The sequence below is a fragment of the Sorex araneus genome, chromosome 11 (genome assembly GCF_027595985.1).
Source record: "Sorex araneus isolate mSorAra2 chromosome 11, mSorAra2.pri, whole genome shotgun sequence".
Taxonomy (NCBI): Eukaryota; Metazoa; Chordata; class Mammalia; order Eulipotyphla; family Soricidae; genus Sorex; species Sorex araneus.
The window spans coordinates 17,340,105-17,353,762 of NC_073312.1; positions in this window are offsets into that span (position 1 = coordinate 17,340,105).

A 13,658-nucleotide genomic window follows, 5' to 3' on the forward strand; every position below is an offset into this window, starting at 1 on the left:
GATAGGACGAATGTAGAAGTTACTGAGTCCGCTTGAGAAATTGACGATCAATAGGATTTCATGATTCGTGATTTGTGACTGGCAGCAGATTCTTCAGGTGTTTGGGTCTGACCTTGTCTGGACCAGGTGCTCTACGTGTCTTTACCGAGGAAATGGTGTGTCGGATTTTGGAAGGGAGAATGCTTCCATCCTGCGGAATTTGGTATGCGGGCAGGTGGACGTGGCTATCGAAGAAATCCGAGTAGAAGTTGTGGATAACCTTTTCCATTGCCCTTCTGAAAGATGTGATAGATCCATCAGGAGGTCAAGGGTAGTCATCTTGGTCTTATAGTTGGTGAAGGACAGGAAGTACTGGCCATATTGACACAGTCGATGCAAAGAGTCCAGTCCTGTAGCTGCCTGCATCTCTGGACAGCAACAGTGCGTTCACTTTTTTACCGGTTGGCACCCCCTCGCCACGATGAGGTGGTAGACCACTGAGGGGGAAAAGGAAGAAGACTAAAATGACTGTCTGCACTTTTAACGCACATACGCTGGCATCGGAAACTTCCATCATGGAACCTGATGGTGCAAATGCAGAAGATCAAGTATGACGTCAGTGGATTGACTGAGATACAAAGACATCAATCACATCACACCATTTCTGACACTGGAGAAGAACTGTTCCTCAGAACATGCGATAGTAGAAGCATCGGTGGTGCCGATGTCCTCATCAACATGAACTTGGCTTTTCTTTAAGGGCAGGGGATGGGGTTAGGGATGGAAACATCCAAAATATGGTGATGGGAATGTGTAATGGTGGTGGGATTGTGTTCAAATATTAAATGTAATAAAATATTGTGAACTACTTTACAAAAATAAAATAAAATAAAAAATAAAACAAATCAGCTAGTCTTCTCTCTATTCTCACTGTCACGTTCTTTTCTCTTCCTCTTTTTCCTCTCTCTGTCCTTTCTTTCTCCCACTCTAACTCCAGTTCACATGAAGACACAAGAAGGAAACTGTTAACAAAGAAGGTAGGAGACTCTCATCAGTGGGATTAAGATGTAGGCCCCTTTATCTTGGTTATTTCAATTTCTAGAATGATGAAAAAATTGCTATTTAAGCTGCCAAACTTGTGGTATTTTGTTGCAGTGGTCAAAAACAGACTAAGTCAATCTAATTTTCAGTTCTGCTTCAGATTTGCTAATAGTAACCATGATACTTGAGGAGAAAGTCTTCATGAGAGAGAAAATTATTTAAAGAAAATACAAGTCACCTTTCTATAGAAAGGTGTGATTTTACAAATGTATGTACTCGTAGGAATTCACTGTATGCTACATCTGAGTTCTGTGCAACTTTCTGTGTAAATTTTGCCTCCATAAAAATGAAATAATAATTGAACCCAATGGTGTGTATGCTAAAAAGTCTAGGGAATTATTATAGTGATATATGTAACTCAAGTTAAATAAATGGAAAATAGAATGACTATAAATAAGAGTTGAGTATACTGATGTAGGACAAGATATAGCAAAATGTTTGTAGAATGTAGGTTTGTAGAAGTATATATGGGTGCTTACTGCATACTTATTTGCATATGAACCAAGAACCAAAGAACAAAACTTGGTATGGCTGTATTGCCACACCAATGGAGTTATTCGGATTTTTTTTTAAATTCACATATCATGTCAACCTTCCTTCTTTAAATCCATTCCAAGGTAGCACTATGTGGCCCAAAACTTGACTGCTAAGACCTCCCCAGATTTGCATCTTATATCTTTTTTTTTTACATTATAAAAGTTTTATTATTATGGAATTTTTTTTTGACATCCACAAAAGTTAATGGTAGGAAAATCAAACTCCCACCATTCCAGTATATTGAAGGGAAAACCTCTTACCTGAGCAAATATAAAATACAATTCTAGTTTAGTTAGTAAAATTTCCTGATACTTTTGTTAAATTTTTATTTTTATTTATTTATTTATTTATTTATTTTGTTTTTTGGGTCACACCTGGCTATGCACAGGGGTTACTCCTGGCTCTGCACTCAGGAATCACTCCTGGCGGTGCTCAGGGGACCATATGGGATGCTGGGAATCGAACCCGGGTCAGCCGCGTGCAAGGCAAATGCCCTACCCGCTGTGCTATTGCTCCAGCCCCACTTTTGTTAAATTTTTATAGTAATTTTTTTCAGGGCTGTCAGGAACTCCTTTTGCCTTATTTATTTATTTAATTATTTATTTATTAATTTTTATTGAATCACCATGTGGAAAGTTACAAAGCTTTCAGGCTTAAGTCTCAGTTATACAATGCTCAAACACCCATCTCTTCACCAGTGCACATATTCCACCACCAGGAACCCCGTATACCGCCCCCCCATCCTGCTCCCCACTCCCCGCCTGTGTAGCTGATAAATTTCACTTTACTTTTCTCTTTACTTTGATTACATTCAATATTTCAACAAAAAACTATTATTGTTTGGAGTCCCCCCCCCCCACCAAAGTCAGACCTGTTGAAAAGGAACCATTTGATAATTTGTTTTCCATTGCTGACAATGAAGAGATATAAGGCTATCACAGCCACGAGGTTTTGAATTTCTGTATTTTAGTAACTAAGTCCAAGGAAATTTCTGCCAGAAATTGCATCACTGCAAGCTTGTACTTCCCTTTTGTGGTTGTCATAAAATGGTGGCCGGGGCTCAGTTCACAGTCGAGACATTTCTGCAAGAAGCTGCTGGTGCCCAGAGTAGTTTAGCTGGCCTCCGGGGCCATGGTCGTGTAGCAGCAGAGGAGTTGCACACGTGCGGCCGCTAGGCTAATATCTCGGTGGAGGGCGCTGCCGGGGTGCCGGTACCACCCCATCCTGAGATCACCTTCGTGTCCCCTGCATGTTATATCTTTGGTACTAGAAACTGAATGAAAAATCGTCCTGATTCTAGTCACAAACTCTGTGGAAGAAATACTCATCTAGAGTAGGTAATGCACCCATTTTGAGATCAAAAACATGGGTTGATGGGATCAGAGTGATAGGAGAGTGGGTAAGACATTTGCCTTGCACACAACTGACCTAGGTTTAATCCACAGCATCCCATATGGTCACCTGAACACTACCAGGAGTAATTCCTGAGTGCAGAGCCAGGAATAACTCCCAAGTATTTTCAGGTGTGACCCCAAAGCACCCCTCATCCCCCACAAAATGTGGGCAGGGAGACAAACCATACGAACAAATGACCAAGTTGGATGAGTATGATAGAAAAAAATTTCAGGAACAGTAATGTTTTCCTGGAAGAAGGGGGTCTGGAATCAGATCAAACAATAAACGTATATTGCAACATAAAAATCAGAAAGTTTAGCATGATTGACATAATTGTGTTTACTGTAAACATTAAAAAAGAGAAGTGGACTAAAGATACTATAGCCAAAACCATCAACAAAATTTGTTTCTGTATTTGTATTTTTTAAGCCCACTCTTAACAGTACCCTTTCTATGTTTTATTCTACTTAAATCTTACCCATCCCAGGCTCCAAAGGACAACTGAAATTTTTCTTTTACTCTGTGAAACTTGTGGTCCAATCCTATATACATTCTAAGTAATTACATGTTTGAGAAGAGATTTGGGAAAAGTTTACATTATTTATAGAGAATACAAGGAATATTTGTACAGCAAGCAAAGTAGACGAGTGTCAGGATTACTGATATTTTTCCTTGCCACATAAATGGCGTTCCAGGCATTGATTAATATGTTTTTTAAAGATTCCAAGACAAATCTCAAATTCAAAAGTGCCTGTAAATGTGTGACAATGCTTTTTACTATAAAAGAATGGTGAAAGAACTAATAATATATAAGGATACATTTACACAACTTCTTAGGGGAGATGAAAAATACAAGTATATAGGTAGATATTACTTCTATAATGCTATGAAAATTTATGTCTAATGTAGATGTGCACATCTGGCTAAGTTAACTAAGGATTATATAGCTAAATTAAGTGAATAAGGTCAGTGGAAATTTGTGAAAAGTAAGAATTACATGGTATGAGAATTATGTGCCTCAATGAAAATATAAATAAAAATAAAAATAAAAATATACTATCTGAATATTATCAGCTAATGTTTCACAGAGATTACCCTCTTTCAAGAATAAATCTTGAGAATTTATCATTTTAAAATGTAAATAAACCTCTTATATTGACTGAAAACAGCTTGTTCTGGAAAGAGACGGTCCCTTTAATATGTGCTTCATACCTGTCTATGTTACGGATGAGAATAAATTCCCTTATGTGTTTCTGACACTTTTAGCAGTACTTTACAGTTTAGAAATCAATTCTTGGGTAATCCAGGCTTGACTCATGAGGAAACAGATTTTGAGGCTGGACAAAGGTGGAGATTTCATAATTGTGAGCGGGATAGCACAGTGGGTAGGACATTTGCCTTGAACGTGGCCAACCTGGGTTCGATTCCTCTGTCCCTCACGGAGAGCCCGGCAAGCTCCCAAGAGTATCTGACCCGCACGACAGAGCCTGGCAAGCTACCCATGACATATTCAATATGCCAAAAACAGTAACAAGTCTCACAATGGAGACGTTACTAGTGCCTGCTTGAGCAAATCGATGAACAATGGGATGACAGTGCTACAGTGCTATACTACATTTTAAATTCACCAGGTTACTAGTGACCACTAATTTAAATCATAAAATTTCTAAATTGCATTTTTCATTAAAAAAGACATATGTACCCATACAGCTAAAACTACAAAGAATTACAAAGGGGGAACTCTCCTAAAGTATTTAGCTTTCCAGCATCACTTATGAAAAGCCAAAGTCAGGGAATACAGTGTACTCAGACTGATTTTGGGCTGACTTCAACTTCATTCTATAATATAAAATTCTTTACTTTAAAAATTTTCTTTTGCAAAATTTTGTCTATATGGATGCAACTATCCATCATCTATCACCTGTACATCATCTATCTTACGCACATTTATACAAAAGTATTTATATAAACATATTTTCTCCTTTGCATATCTGACAGAGCAGATGATTGGAACTAATTTGATCTTTGAAGTCCAAATCCTCTTTGCATATGTTTTGCTCTTGTAGAAAAATCAATGCAGAAGAAATTAGATTCATTGTACTTTTAGACCAGTGTGTTTAGCTGGTAGCTATGCAGGTTCAATTAAGTTCTCTAACAACATGGATGAAAAGAAGATTATTATATTATGTTTCTAGCCAATTAAAGTTGTTTTGGTTGAATACTCTTCCTTGTAAACTTATTTGAAGTTAATAAAACATGATACTGAAATATGTTTCAAAGAGAGAGAAATTTGGAGCAGAAATAGTATAAAAATGCTGAGCACAACACATTTTGAATACATTTTTATTATTACCTTTACTGTTATTACAATTATTACTACATAATAAAAACTTCTTTAATGGGTCACAATATAGAAGAAGTATTGATAATGGGAACTTCCCCAGGAAACAGAGCATTGGGAATTAGAAATCTCTTTTCTTAGCATCATTTCTACTGTGGATGAGTCACAAACTTTTAAAATATATCTCACAATGTGGAAGGTGAAAATAAAAATCTTTTTATTAAAAAGATCACATGAGAGAGTACATATAATGTACTTTGAAAAGACAGAAATGTATAGAATAGAATTGAAAAAGTAGGTGATATTTTTTTAAAAAAATGTAAAAAATACAAAAAATACATTCTTCTCAATATAAATATTCCCAGGGATATATTTACAGTTAAGGATTTTTAAACAAATTCTAAGTTTAATTGAGCTAAAGATATATAATCAAACTTCTCTCTCTCTTCATCTAATTACATCTCAAGTGAAAATGATGTTTACAAAAGACAAAAGAAAGCAAAATTATGACCGAAGAAGCAAATAGCTTTTTATCAGGCTTGTAATGGATCATGAAGACAAATTAAGAGAACTTTAAAAAAAACACTGCAAACAAAACTATCAAGGGCTTGAGGAGTGGGGAATCACTGGTTGAGATCTGATTTTAGATATGGGGTGGGAAGTAGAGACTCTGGTGAAGACTGTGATGTCGGAGAATCATACGCATGACGACAGCCTCTCATCAACAGCATTGTAAATCAAGGTGCTTCAAATAAAAAAAAATACTGCAACCAAATAAGAAAGGTTGACTTTGTGTCACTATCTGCAAAAATGTCCAGTGAGCCAGAATGTAGAGTACCTGGAACATTAAAAAATATCTCTAGATCTTGGTCAACAGTGGTAATCAACAGTTGTCACAAATATGTCCCCCAATGGGCAGGACATTATTTGTATTCCCTTACACATAAAAAGTCTATACTGATATCCATTCAATCCCAAACATATGTTTTCTAATTTTCTTTCTCTCCACATTCACAACTCTACTTTGCACAGTGTTTGTGAATACAGTGGCTGCTTAAACCTGCCAGTTGTCCTGCAAGAAGTACCTATTGTGACTTGAAAGCAGAAGTCCCTTTCTCAAAGTGGAAAATGTGTTACATTGAACGTGATTGGGTATCCCAGATCTTGCTTACCCACTGGCCCGGACAGTTTTGTTACTATGCACATCAGGCTCTGCAGAGTCAGCACATACTAAGAGGCAACTTATTTATGTTTGAGGTCAAGTCTTTCAGGAAAATAGCATAGATACATGGAAAAATTTTGTGACAGGTATTATTTTTCCTTGGAGAATTTTTCCTAACCAAATAGCACAGTGAAATGGAAGAAGAAAAGTGTCACCAAGTTCTGCTTGGGTAGAAAAAAAATCAATGCAATGCCCAGCATTGTCAGTAAAACCAATTATATCCTGTTGAGCATAATTGAAAGCAGATTGACTGACCTATAACAGATTATTTTTTTAACCCAATGCCCGAGTATATGTCACCCTAAGTTCTGAATCAGAAGCAGGTTGTAAAGAGTAAAACCTATCTCTGTCTACTAAAAGCCTGGCTAGCATCCAAGAAGAAGCTGATCTATCTGCAAGGCAGAGTACATAATTCAAAATGACATTGGAGGTAAGAAAAAAAAAAAACCCTTGCCTAATTTCATGTTCGTGGACTGTAAAGTTTGCTGACAGATTCATGAGCTTCTACCTGCTAAACACTCCTCTGCTGAATGTTTTTCACTAACTTGTCTTTGAAGTGAGGCAAATCAGCTCATCTTCAGGCCCTTCAGATGATCTTTCCCCAGGACCTGATGAACTTTAAATCTGTCAGAGAGAAACTGATTAAGTTTGACTTGCGGCTACAAATGTTTGACATTATAGCAGTCTGAGGCCCTGAGATAGAGGTTTTTATTAGTGACTAGATACCTTTCATAGGAGATAGTAAAGTTGCTAGAATCACATCTGCATTTGAAATGGGTGAGACCGTATGACTAACTCTTATCTTCTTTAAGGGATCTAGCACCATACATGGATAGAGTAACATAAAGCTCTATAACCCCTGTGACACACGCTTTTTTGTACTGGTTTTCTTTAAAAATTTCCTGGCGGGGGTAGAACTGAAGAACTCAAAGTTGTATGGTTTCTCAACTTCCGAGTCAACAGCTGGTGGCATCTCAAGAGTGCCAGGAGAGAATACTGAGAAATAAAGATTATCCAACGACAAGTAAAAGGAAATATTTTTGCTCTCAGAATTAGCAATTCTATCTCAAGTGCTTCCAACAGTTTCCAAAGTTTTAGAGTGGAATATATCATATGTTAGAGATTTTTTTCGGATATATATTTTTAAAAAGACTCATAATCTGGAAGCTAGGAGAGGCTGGTAGTATGGAAATTCTACTGTAAAGTTTGAGTTTATAGACACACCCATCTGTTTTAGTGCCCTCTGACAGACATACTATATCTTCTTACCTACGCCAGGGCATATAACCCAGGTCACCCAGAGGAGGGAAATAGGGATGGGGATGAATGGCACCCAAAAGTAATAGGAGAAAGTAAATAGATGTAAATTTTATTATATTTTGTGTAATTTTTCTAATCTCAAAGATAAATCTCTTAAAAAGAAAAATATTATCTCCTGTCCAGATACCAGTTTATTATCATTAACCTGAGGTCCCAAAGTAATCCTTAAGTGCCCAGTATACTGTCACTGGGGTGTGAGGTAGAAGGACTTAGGTTGTAAACAGTAGAATTTTTAATCACTGTCACTGTCACTGTCATCCCATTGTTCGTTGATTTACTTGAGCTGGCACCAGTAATGTCTTTATTCCTCCCAGCCCTGAGATTTTAGCAGCCTCTCCTTATTCATCTTTCCCAACGATTGGAGGCTTTTTCAGGGTCAGGGGAATGAGACCTATTGTTACTGTTTTTGGCATATCGAATACGCCACGGGTAGCTTGCCAGGCTCTTTCTATGTGGGCGGGATACTCTGGTAGCTTGCCGGGCTCTCCGAGAGGTAGGCATGTATATATATATATATATATATATATATATATATATATACATATATATACACATACATATGCATATACATATATATTATTTTTTATGATTTGTTGCCTACTGTTTGAACTCCATCAAATATGGTATGGTAATTATGGAAAATGGGTAGAAAGTGTCTTTATAATGTGAAAGTGGCCTGGAGCGTGGTGGCGGTTGGGTAGTGGAGGTCGTGGAGGTCGGCTGCTGAGTCTGGGTCCCCTGGGGCAGGGAGGGTTCTCACCTGTCCCCCTCTGGGGTGCTCTGAGTTAAAACAGCCTGGTGCGTTTTTAAATGAAGAATAACAAAGCAGAGATCAGCCCACCATTCTAGAAAGAAAATCGAACAGGAAACACAAAGAAGCAATAATAATTTAGAATAAGTCTCTGACCTTTAACTTTCAACATCAAGTTAATTTGAGTACACAAAGGTTTGTGTATTCAAATTAGCTTGAATACACAAATCCTAAACAAACTAAATATGAAAATTGGCTGCAGTTAACGGTTTTACAAGACCAACACGTAGTTTCTGAAGGTTGCAGAACTCAAGCAACCTGGAGCAAATGAGAGGGTATACAATGGTTCTGTGTCTGTGGTGCCCAGCTAGGTGAGCTGTGTGTGCACGTCCAGGTGGAGCTCTTGTGGCTGTGTGACCAGGTCTTAGTTCCTGGTTCTTTAGAATAATAGTAATAATGATGTTAATGATGATGGTGATGGTACCTTATAGGGTTCTTATGATTACGTACTTTGTAAAATGCTTGACAACTAAGTACTAATTTTTTTTAATCAACATAGAACTCATAAAGTGGGACATCAATCTTGGGAGGAAGGAGAGCCAGCAACTGGCCCACCAAAGGCCTGGCTACTGCGTCCACATCCCAAAGCTTCTGCCATGCCTCTGGCTGAACCCCACTATGTCAAGGATGAGCTCCACAGAGACCCTAAGCTGCTGAAAATTTCAGGTACATAGGTTTCTTTCTTTCTTTTTTTTTTTCCTGAAATCTCCAGGCCTTCTTTGAGTTGGGATGGTCAAGCACCCTCCACCTTCCCATACTTCTGGAAGGTTCGGCAGCCACAGCCACACCTCACGTTGCTGTGATGTAAGTTTATTCACAGGCCTTCTTCCAGAGACCATAACTAGACCTATAAAGAGATACATACAAGAAAACTAAAACCAAAACCAGAACATAGAAGTTTCAAAAATAGACTTAACATGGAGAATGGTAGGAAAATATAATCTAGAACATATTAGCATTTACTTTATTAAACTCCCAGATTAGCCTACTATTTAGAGTTGATTACTCAGGTATCTGTTAAAAATAAGCTTTTTGGAAGACATTGAATGGACAGCTATGGAAATGGAACCAAGAGAAGAATTTGTATAAAGTGTCACTAGTAGACAGTTGGTTCTAGAAATGATGACTCCTAAAAGATTTTGAAGCCTTTGATGGTTGAAGAAGACTAGAGTTTAGAGTTTTCAGCATGGGAGGCAAGTGCTCTGTGAATAAATGAAGCACCAAACTATACAGGGCAGGCAGCTGTGGGCTTTCATGAACATTAATTTTACTGAGTATCAGAAATGTTTAAATGCTGCAAAAACATAAGCATGACAAATGTGAGAACAAAAAATGACCATTAGGATTATAATGTCTTTGCTCAAAAGTCATAAAACATTCTGCAAATAAAGGGTCATATAAATACTAAATAATTCTACCCCTTATTGCTATTAATAATATGTCATCTGGCAGAAGTAGTTCCTTAAATACTTTATGTTCTCTGCTAGAATCAAGTCATTAATTCTATTTATATAGTTAATGGGGATGCCCTGAGTCCAAATTAGTTTCCTAAAAAGATGTATTAGAATTACAGGCCAGGGGAAATCCTTAATCCCCCTTTCCCCTGCATATGTAATGTTGATTTTACATTGAAACTTTTTTCTTTGCTCGTGAACTACTTTGGATACTGAATAATATTCTGGAAATAATTGACTCATAGTGATTTTGACTTGAACAACCCATGCATTGCTAGGAATTCAATAGAACCCATTTCCGTTAGTTAACCTCCTCTGCCACTGTATAAATGGCGTGGCAAATCAGGTCTGCATATACTCTGGTGAACTAGGACAGAGATGGAAGTCCCCATCATGACCACTTTGGAAGGTGGGAGGCATAGCCTCTTTGGAAGATGGAAGGCAGTAAAGCAAAGTGGCTGACTATGGCTCTGAAGTCTGATCCATCTGCTTCAAGTCATCCACCTGCTTCCACTGCTTCAAATCTGAATCAGTGAATGATTAAGTTACTTAACCAAATAGTTCAAGTTTTTTTAATTTGTTTTTGTTTTTTTTCTTTTTGGGTCACACCTGGCAACATACAGGGGTTACTCCTGGCTCATGCACTCAGGAATCACTCCTGGCGGTACTCGGGGTATATGGTATATGGGATGCTGGGAATCAAACCTGAGTTGGCTGCGTGCAAGGCAAACGCCCTACCCGCTGTGCTATCACTCCAGGCCCAAGTTTACTCATTTTTTAAAGAAAGGTAAGAGCGTTAAAGCGGGCATAATAATGAAAACTACTTTGGACCTGTGCCCTCCCCAGCCTGAAAGTCTGCACACTCACACAAGGGAAGCTCAGGGACCTGAATCTGCAGCCCTACACCACCAAAACCTATCCCTTGGTAGGCACTGGCCCTATTTCTAAGTCACTCTAACTTCTCAAACCCAAACCATGTGGACATGCTAGCATCCGCATGAAGAAATTACTTCAGGTATATTTTATATTGGGGATAAATAGGGAGGGGCATTTATATTTCACCAACTTTACATTGACTTACATGTCAGTTAACTTAAGCCAGTAAATAGCTGACAATTTGGGGGGAACATAAACAGCATTGCATGATAAGGAAAATAACCTGAACAACAGATATAGCCACCTGATACTAACAATCTAACAGATTTGCTATCATGCAACTGGGAATCTAACTCCCCACTGTCAGCACTGTCAGCACTGTCATCCTGTTGTTCATCAATTTGCTCGAGCGGGCATCAGTAATGTTTCCATTGTGAGACTTGTTGTTACTGTTTTTGGCATATTGAATGCGCCGTGGGGGCAAGATACTCTCAGTAGATTGCCGGGCTCTCCAAGAGGGACGGAGGGATAGAACCTAGGTCAGCCGTGTGCAAGGCAAACACCCTACCTGCTGTGCTATCGCTCCAGCCACCCCCCACCCGAACTCGAAAAACAATGTGGAAATTAAAGAACTCAACTGCAGTCACGGATAGGGATATAAACCCAGGCAAGTTTGTAAGCCCACCAAAATGCTTGAGACTGGTTGGTGAGGACCTAAAATCAACACTCACTGCACTGCACTAGCAACAGAGATTAAGCAATCATTTTCCAGTGAAGTTAAGCAATTACTAGATAAGAAGTTCAACTAAATCTAAAAAGAACCTTTTCAGAAGATGAAAGATTCCATACAAATGATAATGAAGGAGCTAAAGAACACACTAGCTAGTCATGCTAACAGAATGTCACAGAGTGAAAAAAACCCTTTAGATGAACTTGAGAACAAAATACAGGCTGGCATTGATGAAGTTGAAAAGGAAAAGAGAAACCCAAGAATGGAAGAAAATGTAAGGCACTTAATGAAGAATAATCTTAAGACAGGAAGAATAATTTCCAAATTATAGGAATACAACAAGGTGAGGAAAAAGGGGAAGGGGAAGAAAGAGTGGTGGATTATTTCAGGAAAATGAAAGATATTTCTGTAGACCTCAATCACTCTTCATTGCAACTGATCTAGGCAATCTGATAAAGGTCACTTAACACATTTTCTATCAAAAGCATACAGATCATTATATGTTGATAGTTTCATGCTAGAACCGAGGTCTTTATACATCAACAACATTGCATTCAATGAGTCCTTTCTATTTACCAACTATAAGACTAACATGTGACAAATATTTTTTCCTTTATCTTATTTAAGTGCTTAGGTGAAGAAACTGGGCATGTATGTCAAGTGACCTTTTCATTGCCACAGTGACAAAAAGTCAAATTTGAAATCATGTTTATCTTACCCCAATTTCAGTAGTGTTAAGTCATGATAGCCTGTTTTATTCCAGAAGCAATAACACGCATGTGCGCGCGCACGCACACACGCACACACACACACATCCTTCTACCATGAAAAAGCAGAGAGGAAAAGAAGACAAAAATATTGGTGAGGGGCTGGAGCGATAGCACAGTGGGTAGGGCGTTTGCCTTGCATGCAGCCAACCTGGGTTCGATTCCCAGCAATCCCATATGGTCCCTTGAGCAACGCCAGGAGTAATTCCTGAGTGCAGAGCCAGGAGTAACCCCTGAGCATCGCTGGGTGAGACCCAAAAAGCAAAAAGAAATATTGGTGATGTTCATAAGGGATGAAAGAAGGAGATTTTGATAGTGACACTAGTGACAATTCCGTAAGACTGATATAAAAATGAAAGGTTGGAAAGTGGAAAACTTTTGCTCTGCAAGCAGTCACTTAGTGAGATTTGGATACTGATAAATATAGAATTTTCTTTTTTTTTCCATCCAGATGACAGCACTGAGGACAGGCTATATCAGAGTAACAGCTTTCCAGCTTTCCAGTTCCTCTCACATTCTCAGAATCATCCTGAAGGCACAATTGCCAATGAAGAACAGTCAGTTTTGCAGGATTTGGATTTCCCTGCAGGAAAGAAAATGAGACAGTGCTGTTAAAGGTGCCCATCTACATACAAAGCCGCCCATTCTGAGACTCCTCCATGAGAAACCTTAATGCTGTTTCTGTGGATCAGAGGCCAGCCTCATCTCCAAGGGAAGCTGTCGAAAGTGTTCTGCTCATCAGCATTAGAGAGAAGACTTAATATGCAGACTATATAATACTCTCGTGCATTTAAAATATAATTAAAGGTTAGAATGAAAGTATATTATCTCATCTGTTTTTCTTTAACTTTCCTCCCTCCTCTGTTGATAACTACTTTTTAGTAGATTTTTACTAACATCTCTCTGGATTTTTAAAGATGCAAATAAAATAAGCAGTGATCTTGTTTGTTTTCCTTCTTTATTAGGTAGAAGTACACCCTTGTGGGCTTTCCTCCTCACTTCCCCTATTAGCTACTAATTTTTTCTAAGAGCCTGGAAAAGTATCCTATTCTTTTTATAGGTGTATAGTATCTAAATAGGACTGGAGCGATAGCACAGCGGGTAGGGCATTTGCTTTGCACGTGG